Raw genomic sequence first — 23,887 nt, 5'->3', positions numbered from 1 at the left:
TTTTAAGTGCAGAGCTTGTCAGAGCCTTAAATATGGTAATGAGCTTTTTGAGTTTATAAGAAGAACATATTTGTTTCCTATTATGGCAAACCAAGATCCACTGGACACGATATGGAAAGTAGTGCTCTCGGTCATAATTTACATGTGTTCTCTTGAGAGAGAAGCTACTTTACTGCTGAACTGTAGCTTTGTAATGTGCAAATTGACAAGAGCACTTGGGATTATATGAAGACCAAGTGAGATTTCGTGAATTATAAAGTGCTGGGTAGATGTTATTTATTATTAGTCTCCAGGGCAGCCCCGGTGGCGCAGCGGTTTGGCGCCGCCTGCAGCCCAGGGCATGATCCTGGAGTCCCGGGATCGAGTCCCATGTTGGGCTCTCTGCATGGAGCCTGCTTCTCCCTCTGCCTGTGTCTCTGCTTCTCTCTCTCTCTCTCTCTGCATCTCTGTGAATAAATAAATAAAATCTTTAAAAAAAATTTATTATTAGTCTCCAAAATTTATGTGTGAAAAATGGAATATTTTAAAATTACTATTCAATGCAATAAAATATTAATGGTATTTCACCTTATTGGTTACACAAAACAAACAGGTGAGAATGAAGTTCAGAGAATAACACTGGAAGTTTGAACTCTGAGCCAGTGTTCTTTTTAACTTCTGTAAAGAACTTATTAACTTCTGTAAAGTTAATAAAGGGGGTGGGTGCTCCTAAATGTATCAAGACAGTTTATTTAATGTAGGAGTTATTATTATTATTTAATGCCTTTGGGGGACTAGAAATGATTTACACATATTACAACATGGCAAGTTTTAACAAAATAATTTTGAAGAACAAGAAATACAAAGAAGTTCAGGTATTATCACAGAATCAAACTCAGCTCATGAATCCAGAAGTTTCACAAGATGCATCAGTATAAATTGAAGGAATGTAGCATATTTGGACAATGAAAAAGAGATAAATAAAAGAGTACCCTTAAACTCCCTTATTTGTGTAAAACATTATATATTTAAGGTATTTTAGATTGGGGACTGGGTCTTACATCATGTTGTAGCATTCTCCCAGCACCTGGAAGAGTGCTTAGCAAGTTCTGTTAAAACAAATTAAAGGGCAGATTTGGTCCTGTGTCTGCATTCCTGGAAAAAACATACTTTAAATTAGATTACCATTAAGTGAGTTCATATCTAGTTGGCAATGAGATTTGCAGTGATTCAATGTCAATATGAGTATTAGTTGAATGAAACTCCATGGTGGTCAGTATTTGGTCAGCTCAGTGGGGATACATTCAGACTAAATCACTTAAAGAAGGAAAAAGAGTCTCAATATTCAAGAAAGTATATTCTTTATTGTTTTTGAGTAAGTGTGCAAGAAAAAGGAGCTAAGAATCAAGCATCACATACTCATGCTGGGCAACAAAGGTTCCTGTTACAAAATCAAACGTTTAAGGTACAAATAAGGGAATAAACAGATCCTTGTCTATAAAGGTGAACTTCTGAGACCTTTGGATACATTATGTTCCAAAGGATATGGGTAATGTTTTTCCAGAGCTCTACTCATATTTATCCAAGCCTATTTGTATTAGACTAGGATAATGTATATATGTTATTTATCTTTGTTTGTAAAACTGATATGTCATTGCCTGCATTGGCATCATGGTGCTATGTATAAAATCAAATAATTCAGCTTTTGAAATCAATTAGGTCTTTATTGGGCTATTTTCTGCATTGGGGGTATACTATAATTAAATTAGATGATTAGGAAATGAATGCACTTTAAATCTGCACCATCCAGTATACTAGTCACTAGCCTTAGGTGTCTGTTTAAATTTGGATGTAAATTAACTAAAAGAAAAAGTTTGGTTTCTTGAGTCTCACTGACTAATTTTACTTTTTTCTACTCTTTTTTAAAAATTTAAGTATAGTTAACTTAAAGTGTTATATGAGTTTCAGGTGTATAATGTAGTGATTCAACAATTCTATACATTTCCCAGTACTCATCAAGATAAATGTACTTTTAATACCCTTTATCTATTTCACCCATCCTCCTACCTACCTGTCCTCTGGCAACCACCAGTTTGTTCTCTGTATTTAAGAGTCCAGTTTTTTGTTTTGTTTCTAAAATTCCACATATGAGTGAAATCAAATGGTATTTGTATTTCTCTGACTTATTTATCATTATATCCCTTAAATCCATCCGCGTTGTTGCAAATGTAACATTTCATTGTTTTCATCCTTGAGTAATATTCACATTTTCTTTATCCACTCATTTATGGATGGACACTTGGGTTGCTTCCATATGTTGGCTATTGTAAATCATACTGAAAATAAATATAGGGGTGCATATATCTTTTTAAATTAATGTTTTCATTTTCTTTGGGCAGCTACTCAGTAGTGCAATTACTGGATCATATGGTATTTTTATTTTTTATTTTTTGAAGAACCTCCATAATGTTTTCCACAGTAGCTGTGCTAGTTTACATTCCTACCAACAGTGCTTGAGGGTTCCATTTTCTCCACATCCTCACCAACACTTGTTATTTCTTGTCCTTTTGATTTTAGCCATTCTAACAGATGTGAGGTAATAGCTCATTGTGGTTTTGATTTGTATTCCCCTGATGGCTAGTGATGCTGAACATCTTTTCATGTGTCTGTTGGCCATCTGTATGTGTTCTTTGGAAAAATGTCTATTCAGGCCTTCTGCCTGTTTTAATCAGATTATTTTTGGGAGTTCTCTATATATTTTGGATATTAACCCCTTATCAGATATATCATTTTCCAAATATCTTCTCCCATTCTGTAGGTTGCTTTTTTGTTTTGTTGATGGTTTCCTTCACTGTGCAAAACCTTTTTATTTTGATGTAGTCCCAATAGTTTAATTTTCCTTTCGTTTTCCTTGCCAGAGGAGATATACATAGAAAGAAAAATGTTTCTATGGCCTATGTCAAAGAAATTACTGCCTATGCTTTCTTCTAGGAATTTTATAATTTCAGGACTCACATCTGAATCTTTAATCCATTTTGAGTTTATTTTTGTATTTGATGTAAGAAAGTGGTCCAGTTTCATTCTTTTGCATATAGCTGTCCAGTTTTCCCAGCAGCATTTGTTGAAGAGACTCTTTTCCCCATTGTGTATTATTATTACTGCTTCCTTTGCCATAGATTAATTGAACATGTAAACATGGGTTAATTTCTGGACTCTGTATTCTGTTCCTTTGATGAATGTGTCTTTTTGGGCCAGTATCATACTGCTTTGATTACTACAGCTTTGTAGTATATTTTGAAATCTAGGGTTGTGATACCTTCAGCTTTGTTTTTCTTTTTCAAGATTGCTTTTGGCTATTCAGGATCTTTTGCAAATTATAGGATTACTTTTTTTTTTTTTTTTTTGTTCTGTGATCACTGGCTCATTTTAGATGCTCAGTGATCACATATGGTTAGTTGCTACTGTACCAGACAACACAAGTATAAAACATTTCTATCATTGCAGAAAGTTCTGTTGGACACTATTATTCTAGAGAATACCAAGATAAATATTGAGATATAACTCAGTGCAGGAGGATTTGTGTTATTCAGCCTCAAGTAGAGGTATCTTAAGTAGAGGGTATTATTTTATATTATATTATCTATTACAATAGTTGTATGATGAACTATAGTAATCATCCTGTAACTTCAGAAAGGAATAATAAATTAAGCTCAGGTAAAAGTTTCACAGGAAGAATTTAAATTAGACTTTTTGAAGACTTTTCTGCCTATAAAGACTAAGAAGCCCTGGAATAAAGTGAATGTGCAGAATATGCAAACATGTTCTGTATTATTTATAACAAATGTGTAATTTACAGTAGTTTCTAATATTTTAACATAAAAATTCACATGTATGGATGTTATTCTTTTATAAAAAGTTAACTTTTCAAAATATTCACATATCATTGTCCCCTGAGTATAATGAGGCTTATCGAGTCTGTTGTTTGAGAAACCATTTGAAAAAGAAAAACTGCTTTGAAATCAGTAACACCTTGAAATCAGTATCTAATACAGTTGGGGGCACCTGGCTGGCCCAGTGGAGAGAGCATGAGACTCTTGATCTTGGGATTGTAAGTTTGAGCCCCACAGTGGGAATAGATTAAATAAATAAATAAATAAATAAATAAACTTTAAATGCAGTCAATCAGTGATATTTTGTGTTTGGGAAGACATATTGCTTAGTCAGTCCCAGCCAGCATTTGCTAATCATGTGGATTCTTGGACTTCTTTGAATAATTCTGAGCTCTGACACTTATAGTTCTATGGTTCATGTCTAGGAGCCACTGGTATATACATTCACCTTAGAGTAGTTAAAGGGATTTCGGTTGGAGGCTGGAGGCAGAGGCAAATGACTTTTCAATGTTCTTTCTGGACCTCAACTTCATGGTTAATTACTCCTGCTCATAAGTTTGAGTTTTGCTACTTTTTTTTTTCCTGGCCTATCTCCAGATTTTTACCAATTTGATCTGAAATGAGATTTTTCATTTGATTTAAAATCAGGCCATTGTAGGCTTTTGAAAGCTCAATGATAGCTTCTCATGTCTTATCTTTAGTACCCTGAAAGATCATTTTATTAAATATAAAGCCAGATGATCTCCTTTATCTAAGATGTCCATTGGAATAAGTGATGTGCACACATTCTACACCCGGCAGGACCTTCAGTTATGAACATTTAAGCGTGACAATCTTGAGTTTCCTTTCCAGTCATGCAACCTTGAATTTCTTGAGAATGTGATTGTTTCTTTTTTCTCCCCTTTTCTTTAAATCTACATTAATAACATAGGTCTGTGAACATCTCATTGAAAAGGATTAGCCCTTAGGAGAAAAGGGATTTGGATTCTTGACTTGTGCTCATCAGCCCAGGATGGGGAGTTCAGGACCATTGGTTAAGGTTATGGGAAACTTGGTCATGCTGTGTGTAATCCCATGTGGACAACAAAATCTGTTGGGGAAGCAATTATGAAGGTTAATTTTCTTTTAATGTTGCTTTATTCTGGAGACTGGATTCTGGTAGCAGGCGAACAGATTCAGCAGTTCAGCCCAGGCAGCCTACATCATGGTTCAGTGAAACCCTAAATCCCTTCAATCGTTTTAAGAACAATGTTTCTTTCAGAAGTGCCAGAGGCACAGTGTGTAGAAATCAACATTCAGGTCATCTTAGCTATAGAAATAGCTCTATCTATAACTGAAGATGAAACACTTCTTTTCCCATAGCTCAGGCCTAGTCTAGGAAAAGAAAAATTATTTTACAAATTGGACTTCAAAGACATGTTACTGATGTAGATAAGTCATCTTTAAGTTTTTGGGGTCCATAAATTCTTATGAATGGTAAAGGAAAAATACTTTAAATATAGTGCAGTTTAAGGAGCATTTATTGATTAGCAATTTTTTGCCAGGCACTGGGGATATGATGCTGTTTAATGGGGAAGTTAAACTAATGCATATACAATTACAATATAGGTCAGTAAATTTGATGTTAGAGCAGTGCAGAGATTTCCATGGTGGCACAGAGGAAAGATATCTACCCCACCCTGTGTCAATCAGTGGGAGCTAGGATTAGGAAGTCTTCCCAGGAGATGTAGTATCTGAACTGAATCATGAATTACATTTTTTTTAACATTAAAGAGAAAGCATTGGAGGAAGTTGAGGTCCTAAGTGGGAGATGATATGATGTGTGTGGAGTGCTACAGAGTGTTCTGTGCCAATCGTTAAGTATCAGGAGATTTAGAAATAAAAAATGTTAGCAAACTTCCACTGAATATCACATGATCACCTCTTTTCCCTTAGTTCAATATTCCAAAAGGAAAAGAACTGAAGTAAAATACATACATATTCACACATGCACACATTTTTCAAATATAAGGGAAGTGGGTGCTCTGAAAACAATAAAGACATCTTTTGAAAGAGGCTTAGCTGAGGTCAAAATTACAGCCATCAGCCAAGAAACCAGAGCTCCAGTCCTGTCAGAGCCAAGAGCAAAGAAAAAGTTTTGTGCTCTGATCTACACTTGAAAACCAGGATATTTTTTTCCTGATAGCTCCTCAAATGACCTAACAATAAGTACTTCTGGGCTTATTGATTACTTGTTTTGATAGTCATAGTACAGAAACAAATGTGGAACCAGCAGAAAGAACAGTTGTTCCCTCAATTCAAAGGGGACAAGCTTTGTTCTTTTGATGATGGGGCTTCTGTAGCAGACAACTAGCCATATCCATGCTCAGCGTCATTTATAGCTTGCTGGCCTCATCTCCAATGTAGTCTTGGCCTGAAACTACTTCTCCCCCTCCCTCCAAGAGGCATTCTCTATGTAAATAAAACTCCATCCTATTACTTAAAGGATTTGGGCATTTTAGTCCTTCATTAGCAAACTCTTTAAAGTATGGGTCCCAGAACATCTGTATAGGGTCCTAGGCTTTTCCAAGGCTATTTTTGGATGTTGAACAGATTTAACAATTTCTGCAGCATGAATGTCTTTGTTTTCTTAAAACCTTAGGATTAGAAAAACATATCAGTTTAATTTTCCTCTGTTTTAGTCAGAGACTGATTTTCATACTGCCCAGAAAAGAACATTTCCCATTTCCCAAAAGCAACAGATTTGTACAAAGCCATGGATAATTTTTGTTTTCTTTCTCAGCACAGCATGAGGAGAATTGGAAAACTCTTATGAGAACTGATAAAGGGTACAGAGCATGTTCTTTGTGTCTTGGCAAATGAAGATTCTTCTCTCCCAAGTGCTGTAGTTGAAAGAAACATAAATCCATCCCCAAAAGAGCCCAAATCATATTTGGATTCAAGTGGGAAACCACTTTCCTGGTTACGCTTGGGTGGCATCCTTTGGCTGGTTCGAGTAACACTTTCCTCACAGTGGAAGGCTTAGGAGTTCCTCTGAGTGAGTTGAATACGCTATGCTTTTTCATTCAAAGAAACTCAATCCACATATTTTACAGAAGCGGGAGGTTGTCTTTTGAGGCTGCTTGGGAAAGAATGTCTTGTGGTGAATATCAAGCCACCTGAACAAACATGAGCATGGTACGGGTCTCCCCAAGAGAGCTTTCTCAGGATGGAAGGTAGAGAAGCCACTGTTTTCATCTCTAGAATAGCTGAGAGATGTTTATGCTCTTAAGAGGGCTATGACTCCATCTGGGCCTGACTTGTGTCCTGTCTAAATCTTGGGATAGAAAGAGGTGGTAGGCACATAAATGAGATCTGCTAGGAGTGTTAGAGACTCATTTCAGGAGAGATAACAATGCCAGATTTAGGAATGAGTCCATAGACTGTTAGTTTCTCATCATCCCCATTTGTCCCCTACTACCCCTAGTTTGAATACCAGAGAGGAAGAGGGGAATGGGGAAAGTATAATGGACTGTTGCAGTGAGGAAAAGAATACAGACTGCTGTTGATTTGATCATCTGTGAAAAAGCCAGACAAAGGAGCAGCAGCCATTAAACAAGACAGACCTTTATAATTGGGAAACTTCTTAGGTTAATGTACTTTCCCACCTAAGATGATTATGGCATTTAGCTATAGGCATTCAAATGGAACAACATGGTAATTCTCCAGGTAGTTCTTCCAAAACTCTTGGTTTGGGGTTGGAGCTGTTAACAGAATCGGATTATAGGAGAAAGTCCTTGTAATAGCTGAAAAAAAAAAAAAAAAAAAAAGAACGCCTGTGCCCCCTTCCCCTGCCTCGGCCAGGATTTCTACCTCCTAATCCTAAGAAACTATAAATGTTTAGCTAATTTGGAAGAAGATCTTTGTAGGTGTGATTAAGTTAAGGATATTGAGATAAGATTATCCAGGACTATCTGTATGGGCTCTACATGCTATTACAAGTTTCCTTATAGAGACAGAGGGAGAGGGAGATCTTAGAGACAGAAGAGGAGGAAGCAATGTGACTACAGAGGCAGAGATTGGGCTAATGTAGTCACAAGCCAAGGAATGCCAGCAGTCACCAGAGGATGGAAGAAACAGGGAATGGATTCTTCCCTTCGAGCCTCTGAAGGGAGTGTGGCCTTACCAACATCTTAATTTTGGCCCAGTGATACTGATTATAGACTTGTGGCCTCCAGAACCGTTACAGAATACATTATTGGCATTGTCGGTCACCAAGTTTATGCTATTTTTTTTTTTTATAGCAACCATAGGAAATGAATACAGTCCTGGAATCAGGCCACTGATAACTTACTGGGAATCCAGTGCCATCAACATGGAAATGTGTAGTAAGCAAAGAGAAAGTCAAACTGTTCAAGAGTCGTTACCCTGGTCCACTGCAACCCATGATCAGGAGTGATAGGCAGGCAGAGAAGACTGTAAGAACAGGGCAAGAAGAGAAAGGATGTGGTGCAGCTGAGGGATAGGACAGGTTCATGAGAACATTGGATTCTGGCAGCTTTTGTGAGTAATTTGGCCTGTCCCTGGAGGATTGGATGATTGGCCCTAGCATCACTTACCATCATCTCCAGACACTGAATTTACAGGTCCTTGTGGAATACAAAATAATGCCCTCTTTCCTGGATTGCCACTTGAAGGATCAGCATAGTAATTGTGCAAGTGGGAGGACAACTTGGACTGAAACAATTTCATCCATAAAATGACTTTAGTTCCTTATGTATTTTCCTCTTCTGCTTTCATTTATTTCTTTTTTCTTCACTTCATTTGATTTGTTGCCATAGCAGAGGAGTTGATATTGAATTTTTAAAATGTATTACACTCTCTGAGTTGTTTTAAAGGAAAGCGTTAATATTTGTTTTCTATCCATTGATTATCTGTGTGTCTATCTATAATAAAGTCCCAGTAAAAAATGAAATCCTTTAGACAGACTAATTTGAGGATTATTGTAAGTTTGGAAAGGTCTCGTGGACACAGTTTTGGGAACAAAATACCTCAGGTGAGTGAGGTTTATCATCTGTCATATTGTGAAGAACAATCTAAAGTCTCCGTTTCAGTTCTTCCATGTTGGTTCCTTGGTTCACTCACTTCTTTGTTCTGTCACTCATTTATTGATTTAAGCACCTACCAAATGCAGGTGACATGCCAAGCATGGAGACTACCAAGCCCAAGAAGCCTCCATTCCACCCCTGAAGAGCTGCAGAGGCTGTGACTTGGTGGCTTGCCCAGGATTCTCTTTTTTAATTAGAAATTGCCTGCTTTCTCCATTTTAAACAGACTTCATCTCTGTCTGCTGTGTTATACATAGATGGCTTTATATATTTACATTATCTGCCAGATTCCTGAAGACAATAGAGTTTTAGACACCTCACTTAAATTCTATTTGTGAAGAACAGTCTCTGGGGCTGTTCTCATTTCAGACTTTAATTCTTGAATCATTATCAACCTTCCATAGCAACTGGAGACATGGAGTCTGGGAACCAAGACTAGAATGAGTGAGTTGATGGAAAATGCCTGTATGCTGACTGAATGAGGATATGGCAGCAGAATTGAATGTCCTGGTTAGAGACTGGAGCCTGGTTACAAAAACTCAGAGTCCTGGAAAGTCTGATTCTGGGTCCTGAGTGAAAAAAATTATTCCTTAGGGAAGAACTGGGAGTCACACTGACTCTTATAGGAACACATCCATGGACAAAAAAGAAAAAAAAAAAGCAAAAGCGAAAGTGAAAAACTAACCCAAATCCCAGATGGCTGGCACTGGCATCATCACCTGGTAACTACAGGAACAATAAAGAGCCAGTTCCTAAGGATTATTCATGACCTGAGACAAGTTGGCAAAGACTTGGAAGTGTCAGATGACAAACCCCAGGATATTCTGGGTGTGAAGAAAGATGATTGGCAGGTATGAGAATTCGGGTTTGAACCAGCACCTGTTCTGTTCTAATCAGTGCCTAGAACAGTATCTGGCACATAGTGGGTACTCAATAAATATTTGTTGAATTGAGTCGTTTTGTATATTTGGGATGGGTGAACTGGAGGTGGAGTAAGGTAGGGCTGTGATTTGGAGCTCATGGAATTCTCCATTATTTTCCTCTCTCCTTCCCTTCCTTCTTTCTATAAAAGTTTATTAATGAAAGGTAGAAGGGCCAAAAGGGAGTAATTTAGTCTGTTGTGCCAGAATTTGTGGGTGCAAAGACGAGCAAGTAGCTTAATATCTTAGACCTTCAGTTTCTCTATGTGTCATGAAGGGTAAAAGGAAGCTACTGAGAAGTCTGCTGCAAATTATGAGTTTTAAAGAAGAGGTGGGGGCTGGGAGTAGGCAAAGTGGATGAAGGGAGTCAAAAGGTACAAACTTCCAGTCATATGGTAATAAGTCCTGGTGAGGGGATCCCTGGGTGGTGCAGCGGTTTAGCGCCTGCCTTTGGCCCAGGGCGCAATCCTGGAGACCTGGGATCGAATCCCACATCGGGCTCCCAGTGCATGGAGCCTGCTTCTCCCTCTGCCTATGTCTCTGCCTCTCTCTCTCTCTCTGTGACTATCATAAATAAATAAAATTAAAAAAAAATAAAAATAAATAAAAATAAATAAGTCCTGGTGATGTAATGTATGGCAAGGTGACTATAGTTGATAAAACCATATTGCATATTTGAAAGTTGCTAAGAGGGTAGATCTTAAAAGTTCTCATCACAAGAAAAAAAACAACTTGTATCTATGTGTGGTGATGAGTGTTGACTTATTGCAATTCTCTTTTTCACAGTAAATACATTTATCGAATCATTATGTTATATACTTGAAACTAATATAATGTCATATCTCAATTGTACCTCAATAAAATAGGTAAAAAGTAAAAATAGAGATCAGTTCTCCAGGACTGTGCAGCACACTTAAGCAATATATACATGTCTTAGCTATAGTATTAGACTTGTAGGAGTATTAGAAGCATGTACTGGAGAAGTGGTGTTTTTGGTATCTAATTTTCTAACTCTCAATCAACTAAAAAATGAACAAAGCAGCTGTGTGTGTTATCCAGATTCAGTGCAATTCAGCATTATTTATTGAGCAGTAATGGTGGACACCAATGCAAAGCTGAGTGCAAAACTACCCTCAGGTAATTTAGAATCTACAGCTCTAAACAATGTACTTCTAACTACAGCAGCAGTTAAGCATGGTGTAAGGTGAACTGTGTAAAAAAAAAAAAAAAAAAAAAAAAAAAAAAGGACCTCTCTAGGGAAAGCTGACTGACTGTGTCCTGAGGCCAGACAAGGTGGCATTAACTTGGAAAATATGTCAGAACATGGTTGTTAGCTTGTTGAATCTGTTTTTCAGATTGATATTAAACAAATCCACAAGACTACCCTCCAAACCCAGACTGGCCAAAAAAAATGCTAGTAAAAGTTATGTGCATTTTAAAAGGACAAAAAAATGTTCTCTCAATTGGAAACCTAATAGAAAGCAAATAAGGATTTACAACTGTTGGACTGTCAAGAAATAGCCACCATTTAATAACAACAATGGCAATAATAATAATAACAGAACTCACTTATATAGAGGGCCTGCTCTAAGCCAATTGCTATGTTAATCTTTTTGTCCACATTCATCGCTGCATTTAGAGGCCTTACAGCAACCTTGAAAGAAGGAGTAGTTGTTCAAGAACAATAAATGTGGAAGCCAGGACTCATAATAATTAACTAACTTGTCTAAGGCTACAAACTAGTAAAATATAACCAGATCATTAATGCAGGTCAGTTTTGTCCCATATATGGTTCTTACCCTTCATCACTTTTTCTCCCCATCCCATATTCATAAGCAGGGGAAAAGAAGATGAGCATATTTTTATTTGTGTTGCACAATTTATATAGGGTTATTTCATCTAAGTTTCAAAACATCCTTGCACAATTGCTAGCATAGTGGAAACAGTATTTCCACTTAGAGGAAGAAACTATGACTCAGAGAGGCAGTGTAATTTCTCTGGAGTCACAACATGTCTGGGACTAGAGCTCATGTCACCTTGACCCCAAAGTCACCCTCATTCCATTATACTAATGGATTTTCTACTTATTGAGCATCTCTTCTTGCTAGGCACAATACTAGAAACATTTTTGAAAAGTGTCACTAATCCTCGTAAATACACGTAGGAAAGATATTTTGAGGCCCATTTTGTTGATGGGGAGGTTTAAGTAAATGGCTGGTCATCAAAAGTCAGCAAACTTAGATCTAGCACAATTCTTGAAGCCTCCCAGATAGCCATATTTAGTGATTATTTGTATGAAATGATTTGGAAGGTACTAAGGAGTCTCTTATACATTTTGTCCTCCCCATATGCTTGCTACAAGGATCATAATTCCACCATTAGACATTTATTTATTTGGACTAGGCAATTTCTCCCTAGGGTCAGAAAAGGTTACTATAAAGATAAAGATTTATATGAGGAAAACAGAGAAAGGGATCTTTTTGAAATATGGGGTCCACTTTCAAAGGACTAGCCTGAGTGGGGAGCCCCAAAGGGGAACTCTAGGAAACTAGAGGCCAGCAGAAGGCATGGCAATGTTATGGGAAAGAGTGAGAGCATCTGACCCTGCCAGTGGGGTATGTGGGAGGGCATACTGGTGTGAGCGTCATTCTCAAACATGAGGCTCACATGGAGGCACAGATTGCTGTGCACTATAGACTCTAATTCAGTAGGTCTAGGGTGGAGTCTGAGAATTTGCTTCTCTAACAAATTCTAGGGACCAGCAACCTCTATAGCTTGGTACTGAGAATCATATAGTAAAATGGTGTCTGGAGGGTGGGGACAAATGGCTGGTATTATGGTGTTTGGTCCTATTTTGCTAGGTATTATATACAAGGTGCAGTAGGAGAAAGTACATAGATAAGGGAAGGAGAAGTCAATAGGAATTATCGACTTTCTTTTCCTTGGCACCAAATATCTTATATTGTCTCTCTCGTCTGTAAACTAAACACATGTAAGGAAAACACAGTTAGTGCCTTCTATGAGCATATATTCAAACAAGGCAAAAAACAGAACTGGAATTTAATACATGTGTTAGAAGTAACTCAGAAACAACATACATACACCTAGATAGAACTAAAACAGTCATTTATTAATTGAAAAAAATCTCAATTTCTTCCTTTTGTAGATGGTCTACATTGTTGGCTAAAATATCAGAAAAGAGATCCTAATGGTAATGCATTTGTATAAAACATAGATTCATTTTCTCTTTAATTATGTCACTTAAACTTTACAGACTTTGATTTGGTCCTAAATTCCAGACACTACCTGACCTTGTGAATTTAAGGCACAAAACAGGTGGCTCAGAATTCTTGGTTGTTTATTTCCATCTATCCCAGAGAGTCCGTGTGCTTAATCACTGATGGATGATGTGTGATGAATTTTCAGTGAATGCCTCTGAGTGGACTGTTCTGACTTGCAGCTCAGAGAGAAGCTGGAACAGCAAGCAAAGGAGAAGGTTGCAAATCCCTTAATGAAATTTTTAATAAAAGCAGCTTTGAATGCATGCCTTTTTCAAATCATTGCATCCAACCATTTTTGAGAGTCGACATAACTGATCAAGAGAGTGAGTATTAAGGATGCAAAAAGACAGCACAATTAAAGAGAGAGGCACATTGGGAAAATGTGAAGGCCAGAGAGTAGTAGCTTTGAACCTGGATCAGGAAATTTTCATGGTGGCTAATACTCATGGAGATTTTTAGGAGGCTGATTTTTCAGTTCCATAATCTTGAAGAATCTTGAAGAATAATCTTTGTATTCACCAGCACATCACTCTATTCCTAGAATTTTTATAGTGAGAGGAAGAAAACTTTGTCCAGGAATGTCCCAGGGCCTGCTGTTTGCCAGGAGAGCAGTGGGAACTGGGAGTCAATGAAGAAGCAAGCTGTGTGTAGGTACTTGCTGAATGCCAAATGGTCAACCTCACTTCCTTTGTAGGCTGCCTTTGCTGCACACTCCACTGAGTCCTTTTCCCATGATGCTGAAATCAGGTGATGAACTTCATTATTGATAGGCAGATGTCAGACTGTCCCAGTCAAAAAGGATGATCAGGAGACAGCAGGGGTCTCCTGGAGATACTTCTGTGACACTTAGACCCCACCACTGTTCCTACCTCTCACAGTGGAAAAGGCAGTGGGTCTGGTCTCTGAAATAAGGGCTAATGGCAGATTCTTTTTTCTTTATTTAAAAATAAGCATTGTTTGAAGACTTCCTCAGACCCAGGACACAGGTATGGGTTGACCTGAAAGGTCCTTGTGGTCTTCCCTAACAAATGTAATTAAAAAAAAAAACAGCAGTGTGGCAAGCCCACCAAATGAGAAAGACAATGAGGGCAGGCACAATTGTCTTCCCAACAATTATTTGCAGACATCTAATAAATTCTCCTCTGAAGCAGCAATCAAGCCAATTCTTCCTTTTGGCAAGACGTTTAACTGCTGCACAGAAATAGCTGTAATCAGACCGAGATTAGAACAGAGGGAGGCTTACTTTATGTATTTCCTCCTGTAGTTTTTGAACAAGTGTATGTGGTACTAGGCAAGTTGGTTTCCCGACAGTCCTGTGTATCCACCCAACAGGAGTCCTCATTCATTGACATATTTATTATATGTGCAGTGGAAAGTTTCCCCTTGCCCCATTTTTGAATCTTTTGTGTTTTATCAAAAACAGAATGGAATACCCTCTCTGTATGTTTACACTGCAAGTGTGTGTTGGGGGTATCTTTAAGAACCCCACCGAGGTATAATTCATTTCAGGCTGTTTTATGGGGGAGGGAAAAGAAAGGGAATGAGAAGAAAAGATTTTTTTTTTTTCAAAAAAGGATTTTGTGGCTTTTGGCACTGCTAATAATTTGTGTGGAAAAATAATGTTTTCTTGTGTGTTTAATCCTGTGCCAGAGCAGCTGCTGGTGCAGTAGCGTTCTGCAACAAATTAGAGGGCAGTTAAAGCGAGATTTTCCACCATCAAGAACAAAGCAAGGCCAGTTAGCATGAGGACAGCTTGTTCTAGTTGCTAATGTGCTTAAAAACTTGCTGCACATAATTTGAAACAGCCTTTGTGTGAGGATGCCATGGCTCTAGTTTCTGAGGTCCTAGTTCTAATTCCAAATCAAATGGAAGCAGCTGAATTAGTAAAATGACAAGTTATGCGCTGACATCGTCTGCCCTGGCTACAAAGATAAGTTTTTTCTTCATTGCCATCAATATGAAAGTTAATTCCCCTCAATATTAAAATATTTAATGGATGACAGCTGTCTGAAATATGAAGCCTGCAGCCCCTTATTTACCAAAGGAGAGCTCTCAATAACTCTGTGGCAGCTCTAACACACTTACAAATTATTTAAAGATGTATTACCTTTGCTGGTAAGGAAGCAGATGTTAAAAAGATTCAGCGCCTCCTTAAAAGTTGATCTGAATCTCAAGAGTTTTAATCAATGTAGCTTTTTATTTCACTGGGTTGGAATTAAATGGGATTCCTTGGTTGAAATGCATTGGAAAAGAGCGTGCTGTAGTCCAAATACCTTTCGGTGCCTAGAATTTAAAACTTTCATTTGTAACTCGGATAGGCTGTAGAGAATTAAATCTAGGTGGGAGAGAAATAGGAGAAGGCAGACTTTCAGTTGGAATTTTTGCCTACTTAAACATGGGCCGGGCACAGCTGTAGTGGTGAGAGGTTTTCGACCCTGGGTGAGCAAGAAATGAGGCCTCAGCTCCCAAATTCACATTCATCAGGCTGAATATTAAGTTCCTCTTAAAGGCCAAGTGCACTGCTGACACCCTCACTAATAGGATTTCAAATGTCCTAGTTGTAGCTAGTCTAGAAAATACTAATGAAGGACACTAAGGTCTAAAGAAGGCCTCGAAATCTCAGAGATCAAAATTTTTGGGAGCCTGTATACACTTGCACGAGAATGATGGGATTTTGGCAAAAATAAATTAAATTGCAGAATTTTCATTCAAAGGAAGCTTAGGAAACCTATCTTCAATCCACATTATACCCTTAGCACCTGGAGTTGGAAAATTGTGCACTTTTTGTCTACGTGATGTCAAATGTAGGCTTATCTGGATTAATTTTCTTTTAGAAAAAAATGCAAATTGGCCAAATATTTAGTATTTATGAACATTTATCTATCTCTAGGGTGAACTAAAATAAGCTAGAAATTAGGAATTGGAATAGAAAAAGTGTGCGTAAGACTTCTTAACAAACAGGGAAAAATGAGCAGCTGTTTATTTGGTGAAAAGCTTGTGTAGTTTTATGTGGTTTTGTGCAGGTTGTACACTGCACAACTCAAGGTGGGTACTCTTGTTTGTTTTCTGTGTGAATGCTATCAAAGACTTATGTGGCTTACAGTTTGTATGGCCATGTATGTTTGTACCTGAATTGGTGTGATTTTAAGGTACATGGACAGTTTCATTTGTCTAAATCTTCTGCTATTTTGATCTGGTTAACTTGGTTAGCTTGTCTAAGTAACTTTTATAAGGGATAAGATTTAAATAGTTTATATAGGGGATAGTATCAGTGAAGAATCATACTCTAGTTAGTTGACACATTAACTTCCCCATATACTTTTGGTAAAGAAGACATTGTCTCTATTAGAAATCAGAATGTTTAAAGAAAGGAATATAGGAAAGATCTATTTTAATGGTGAAATAGCAAAATATTGGAAGCTTATGGGGCTGTTGCTTAGAAAGAAGCATAATATGTATCCTAGGCAGCAAAGAAATAGTTTAAGATAACGGAGAACTTTGGTTGAAACGATACAGAAAAGAGGAAGTAAACGGCATATTTCAGAACGGTTCATAAGGCTATCCTAATTGAAGAAGCAAGTATTCATTTAAATTTTCCAATTATTTCTGCCTCCAGATTAGTATAAAAAGGCCTGCAGAAATATTTTAAAATAATTTCTTGTCCGCTTCTACAAAGGCTAATTGGTCTTCCCAAGATACAGCATTTCATCAAATACTTACTGGGCACTTCTTATTGAAGAGATGTGTTGGAACATGCAATGGGACATGCATAGTTCCTGACCTCAGCTTGCCGGCATTTAAAGAGACATAAAGTAAGCTAAGCATGTTAACATCAGCATAGAGAGTTCTAAGGATTTTTAAAAAAAGGTAGAGATCACAAATTATTGGGGGGAGGATCAAAAGTTTTCAAAAGTGATATCGCTGTAGTAGATGGGTCTCAATGGACAGCATGACTAGTCACTGGGACTAGAACTAGGTAGAACAGGCTCTGAAACCCTGAGAACTGTAAGAATTTATGTGGGCTGAAAAATTTTCAAGTATCTTAAAATTAAATTAGGATTTAATTTGTTTTGCTCATGTTTTTATGCTAGCTATTCTTGTTGTCTTTAGGAGAGAAGTAGGTTAAAAAATGTAATGGCAAGGGTTAAGGGTAATATTGATATAATAAATATTTTTGTGACATAACCCTGAATTCTCCATTTCCTCTCAGGAAAATATAGTTATTCCTTTTTCAGTCATGCTCATGTTGAACCTTTAACCCCCTAAACTTCATCTGCAACATCATTCTGAACAAACAACACATAAGCTATCTCTAGTCTCTTTTGATCTATTTTGTTTTGCTCAATCTTGTTGAGACCCTTTGAGATACTGTGTAGAGCATAATTCAGAATTACCCTACTGAGGGTTAAAGGATTTGGGGATAGCTATTTCCCAACTCCTATCTCTCATGAGTTACTCCAGAGAGTAACTTTCTGGGATTTCCTGAGCGTATGGGCCATGCTCCAATGGCCAGATAATGCCTCAGGCAGAGAGATGTAGGAAAGCATTGGCTTGTAAGGGAAGTATCTACAAGTGATCTCAGCAGGGCTCATGGGATATGGGCAAGGCACCAACAGAGTCCACTATGGTGTAATCCTTATAAAAAAGAAAAAAAAAGAAAGAAAGAAAGAAATGATTCTGTGTCAATGTGGAGTTTAATGAAGTAAAATAAATTTCTTTACCATTCAACTTCTCAGTAATTTTAATAGTCATTAAGAATATTCCAAAAAGGAATAGATTATGCAGGTTGTATCAAGTTTACTTGAACATAGGACACACTTTTGACAAGCATCTTGCAAAGCTAACACATAGGATGTGTTTTGTAAATACTTCATTTCTGTATTCACATAGTGTGTCTATGTTTAAGTCACACTCTTTGACCCTGGATGGGAAGAGGGAGATGTAGAGGTAAACCTGACTTGAATCTGCTGTTAGGTTGCCTGTGATCCATTAGGGAAGATAAGATACATGTGACAATTGTAATGTAAACTCATAAGGAAATAAGGGGATATAACAGATTAAAGAAAAAAAAAAAGATTATTTCTAGTTGAAACACAAGGAAGACTTCCTGAGTGAAGAGGCATTGACCTGGACCTTGAATTTATTTTGGGCTTGGGGAATTTTAAGAGAGAGGATGGTAGCAAATCATTCTAGACTAAGGAAGCAATATAAGCAAAGGCATGGAGGATAGAATGGAGAACAGTGTCCTTCTATTATAGATACTCTTAAAGTCTACAAAAGGTAGGCTGGAAGGCACGAATAAAACATTATCTAAAACTTCTTTCAATAATAAATTATGTGTATGTGTGTACATGTGTATACACACAACAATTATTATGTTTCTGAAGGACCTTTCCATGTTGACTTACAACCTTATATTCTTTTTGGTGAATCTAAAAATAGTTCAAATGTTAGGGAACTGTCTGGTATTCTCTAGGCAGCTCCCATAGGATCTCATCACTCTCATTACATCTGTATCTGTTATAGCTGCTGCCTTAACCCTACCAATGCCAGGAGCTACTGTATTCCAGGATCTGTCCATTTTGCCCTAAAACTCAAAAACGTTGCATCTACTCCTTCAACCTAAACACTTTCGTTCAAATGCTTAGGTGGCTACTTGCAGTGAAAGGCCAAGGTGATTATTTCAGTTCTCATGTCAGCCAGGGTAAGAATGATTGATTGCAGTGAAGCTCTCTGCTCCTGGTAAAATAATTTAAAACACATGTAATTCTATTGTTAAAAATATACCAAAAGTTTCAAGGAAAAAATTTGATAAAATACTTTTCATTTTTAAAATGTTGCCTTATGCAGATATATACATATTTTAGTTCCAAAAAGTCATCCCAATTTTATATTCTTATTTCTTAATGTACCTCATTTTGTATGTTTCTCCATATTATTTTTAATTTTTATCAAAGCATCTCTTTTTAAAGGATAATTTGATTGTTTTTGCAAAATTTATGAGTGGTTAGTATAAAAATGTCAATCAAAATTCAAAACTACAAAAGAAAGTAAAAAAAAAAACCCTCAAAATTCCACATCCCAAAATAACTGTCATTAACATTTATTATACATCTTTTTAGTCATACTGGCATTTTGTTTCAGCAAGAAAGGCAGATAAAGCGAAACCAAGGTAATTGCTGAACTTTATATAAATCCCTCTTTAACGCAAATAGGAGGCTTCCTAAAATGTTTCTATAAAGTTTCTTATCAAATCAGTATGGATAGACCATAAAAGAATAGAGTATTTTTTTTGCCTCTTTAGTTATGTGTTCCAAAGTTTACTCTATCTTTAAAGATGAGACAATTAAACTTCCCATTTCCCCACTCATTTTTGTATTTGTATTGTTATATTATTATTTTAATATCATCGAGTTATATTTACAGTCTGTTCTGTAACCATAATTTTTAGAATCCTGATTTTTTTTCATTCACCTCTTGCTTATTGGATAAAGGCCTCTTACATTTTATATTCCTAAGTTCTTTCATGCTTTAGAAAAGCATTGTCCAGTAGAACTTTTTTTGATGATGGAAATGTTCTGCATTTGTGTTAATACAGTAACTACCAGCCATATTTGGCTGTTGAACATTTGGAATGTGGCCAGTGTGACTAAGGAACTGAATGTTAAGTTTTACTTAATTTCAGTTAATTTAAATTTTAATAGCCACATATGGCTAGTGGCTGCCATATTAGATAACAACTGTCTTTAATGCTTGTGCATATTTTCATGTATTCTATATCTTTATATCAAAGATACAGATTCTCAGAACATAGTTTCCTTTAGAATTTTGTAGGCATTAAGTATTACATTGAAAAATTCTGAGGCTATTCTGGGTTTTTCTTCCCTGTTTGACAATATTTCTATTTTAAGAGATCCCAGGCAGGGGGAGGCAGTCTAGAGCTGTTACAGAGGATTCATGATATTTTAAACTTTTTTCCATATTTACCAATCAATACTAATAACAAGAATGCATGTCCACATGGCTATGTCAACATGGAGAGGTTTTATATTTTCAGGGTAGTAGATTATTATTCTCTTTCTCACAAAAGAGAAATTTGGAGAGCTTAAATAATTTTTCTAATGTTACACAGACAGTAAAATGCAAGAAATATAGTTTGCATCCAAATCTGTTACTACTTTTTCTACCACTCTTAGCAATTTAATATTGTTTAGCAGCAAAAATTCTTTACAAAAAATGAAATCTTGTGTAGAATTCTAAAATACAAACTATTTAAAATTGCTTTTAATTCTATAAATATATCTTAAATTTCAGATTTAAAACATTTATTGTTAAAAAGTCAATCTGTGAGAATAATGAGACTGTTTTAGCCAATACCAAAATTTGAAATCTGAGCTCATGACTAAAAGTTATAGGGAGAAGAAATGTGTGGGAAATATCAGAAAGGGAGACATAACGTAAAGACTGCTAACTCTGGGAAACGAACTAGGGGTGGTAGAAGGGGAGGAGGGCGGGGGTGGGAGTGATTGGGTGACGGGCACTGGGGGTTATTCTGTATGTTGGTAAATTGAACACCAATAAAAAAAAATTTAAAAAAAAGTTATAGTCTTATATTAGTTAGCATCCAACATATTTCTATTTGGTTTTATTTACCCTATCATGGAATTCTTTACTCATGCAGATACATAGTTGTAATGGTCACCCTTTTTTTAATGACATGCATTCAGTTCAGGGTATTACTCAGTTAAACGGATCCAAATACTTAAAAGAGGAACAGTAGAAAAAGTTTGGTTTTCAAGTTAAGTCATAATCACATCTAATAAGTGCTTGAATTTCTTAACATCAAAAGGAAGGTCAGTCCCTAACTTACAGTAAACATCAAAGCTATCTATAGTATGCTTCAATTGTAATTGAATCAGTGACTATTGAATTATGTCAAGGGCTTGTGCCAAGTAGACGTGTATGAGTCTTCCGGGTACATGACTGAGCAGAATGTCCTGTGATGTAGCAAGTATTTGCTTGGGTGCTTTTATACAAGGGAATTATTTATTTACTTATATTTTGGAAGATATTTTTAAATTTATTTATTCGTGAGAAACAGACATAGGCAGAGACACCGGCAGAGGGAGAAGCAGGCTCCCTGCAGGGAGCCCGATGCGGGACTCAATCCCGGTACCCCAGGATCACAACCGGAGCCAAAGGCAGATGCTCAACCACTGAGCTACACAGGTACCTGAGGGAACCTTTTAAAAGATGGCAGTAGTTTTTTCAATGATACACTTCTAAAAGATCATAAAATGCATAAAGCTAGTAAGGGAGGCCTTCTTCTGATATGTATGAAAAATAATAAATGGATTAACCAGGCAGGATAAGTTAAATTTTTGTGATCTCAGTGTCATATAACCTGATCATTGCATATGAAATTCTGTATCCTGTTTTTCTAAACACAGTCTAAATTATTGAAATATGCTTGAAACTCTATTTGAAACAAATAACCCATAAGACACTATTGAACATAGTTGGACATACCTTGTAGCCTCACTGTGCCTTCATAGTTGCAATTATTTATTTCTGTGGAGCATCTATCAAAAACATTGCCTGATTTTGCTCCTTAGCTCATTATTCATGTTCTTTCTTTTGTGACCAGCATAAAAGAGGGTACTCACTTGAACCTGGTTATTTTGACTTTGCAAAGAGTTAGAATCACTTTTTCTGATTTCACATCTCGTAGACCTTGGAGCAAGATGTGTGTGTGTGTGTGTGTGTGTGTGTGTGTGTGCATGTGAGTGCGTGCATACTATGTGTTAGTTATAAAAAGCTAATATACATTTTTGGAGCTAGTGGATGAAAAAATTGTCTAGGGTGATTATATTGTATATTAAAAAAATCCAGGTAAGATCCTTAAGTGGTCAGCTCTTGCTGTGAGGGGTGCCCAAACTTTTTCGCTAGTACAAATCAACTTTTGATAGCTCTGTAAAGGAATCTCAGAACTGGACATTCCTTTCCTCTGGCTTTCTCTTTGGTTTGTAATTCCATGCTTCTGTGATTCCTTAATCTTATTCATAGTCTTTTTTTTTACCTCCTTTACTAAAGTAGGGCAGGTCCATGCGATCAAAGGGAATACGGATTAGATCTGTGTAGACAGTAAAGTTTGAAGTATACAGAGGTCAAATCATACACTCTGACTTCAAATTGTGCATGGTAGCAGGCTTGCTCTTCTCAGTTGAGAAACAGCTCAAGTGTTGGTCCAGATTATGAAGTGCTTTTTCCAAATTCGGAGGGTGGACATCCAAAGAGGGCTAATATCACTTACTGCTAACTCTCACTTGCAGTCTGAGATTGGGATAGATGTATTCATTGAATGAATGAAAGTAGGGAGATTGGAGGACATGTAGCCTACCACCTTCATCTGACAGATGGGAAAACTGAAGCCCACAGAGGTGCAATGGATTCTCTAAAGGCATAAGCCAAGTGAGTGCCAGCCCAAATCTCACTAGTTAAGCACTTACTATTCAACCAGACCTTGTCCTTGACTCTGCAAAGCAGACATAGACCTTGTCTCCAAGGAGATGATTATATAGTGTGAGAAAGGCACTTGAAGAGAAATTTCAGTACAGAGTGCTAAGAGTGGAATAGATTTTCTTAAAGTGATTTTGTCATTTTATTTAATCTCCTAAGGACCTACTTCTACTACTGCTTCCGTATCTATAATCACTAGCCAACATTTGTATGCATGATCATTTTATTACTTAGAAACTCCCTTAAGGTAAGTACTATTATTTACACTATTTTATGGATAAGTAAGCCTAAGGAAAGTAAGCTGCTTGTCTGCAAGTGTAATGTACAAAACCCTAAAAGCATGTGACTGCTTCAAATTCCCTCTCCCCCAAAAAAGTACTGTCAGAAGAATAAGAAGCCCAGCTACAGACTGGGAGAAAATATTGATAAAAGACACATTTGATAAGGACTGTTGCCCAAAATATACAAAGAGGTCTATATTTTTTATATATTTTTTAAGTTTTAATTTTAATTCCAGTTAGTTAACATACAGTGTTATATTAGTTTCAGGTGCACAGGGTAGTAATTCAACACTTCCATGCATCACCCTGTGATCATCCTGACAAGTGCATTTCTCAATCCACATCACCTACCTCTTTAACCCATCCCTCCACCCACTCCTGTCTCTGGTAACCATTAATTCTCTATAATTTAGAGTCTGCTTCTTGATTTCTCTCTCTCTCTCTTATTTTTCTCCCTTTGCTTTTTGTTTTGTTTCTGAAATTCCACATATGAGTGAAATGATATGGTATTTGTCCTTTTCTGACTGACTTATTTCACCTAGCATTATCTTTTTTTCATTCATCTATTAATGGACACTTGGATTGCTTCTGTATCTTGGCTATTGTAAATAATACTACTTTAAATGTAGGGGTGCATCTATCCCTTTGAATTGATGTTTCTGTATTCTTTGGGTAAGTACCCAGTAATGTGGTTGCTGAATCATAAAGTAGCTCTATTTTTAACTTTTCAAGAAACTTCTATACTGTTTTTCAGAGTGGCTGCACCAATTTGCTTTCCCACCAACAATGAAAGAGGCTTTCCCTTTCTCCGCATCCTTGCCAAGACCTGTTGTTTCTTATATTGTTGATTTTAGCCATTCTGACATGTGTGAAGTGAGATTGCATTGTAGTTTTGACTTGCATTTCTTTGATGATAAATGATGATGAGCA

At 36.8% G+C, this 23,887-nt stretch overlaps 1 long non-coding RNA gene across 1 annotated transcript in view; it reads left to right on the top strand.

The window, feature by feature from the left end:
- The first annotated feature begins 9,377 nt into the window (after positions 1-9,377).
- LOC144288571 (uncharacterized) overlaps positions 9,378-23,887 on the top strand; it is a 276,551-nt gene continuing 262,041 nt past the window's right edge. Inside the window, exon 1 of the long non-coding RNA XR_013356554.1 lies at positions 9,378-9,807. This is a non-coding gene — a long non-coding RNA (uncharacterized LOC144288571). The remainder of the gene's footprint in view (positions 9,808-23,887) is intronic.

Source organism: Canis aureus, chromosome 1 (assembly GCF_053574225.1).
Source record: "Canis aureus isolate CA01 chromosome 1, VMU_Caureus_v.1.0, whole genome shotgun sequence".
NCBI lineage: Eukaryota > Metazoa > Chordata > Mammalia > Carnivora > Canidae > Canis > Canis aureus.
Note: the sequence above shows the minus strand (reverse complement) of the source record. Positions and strands in the feature narration are given on the sequence as shown.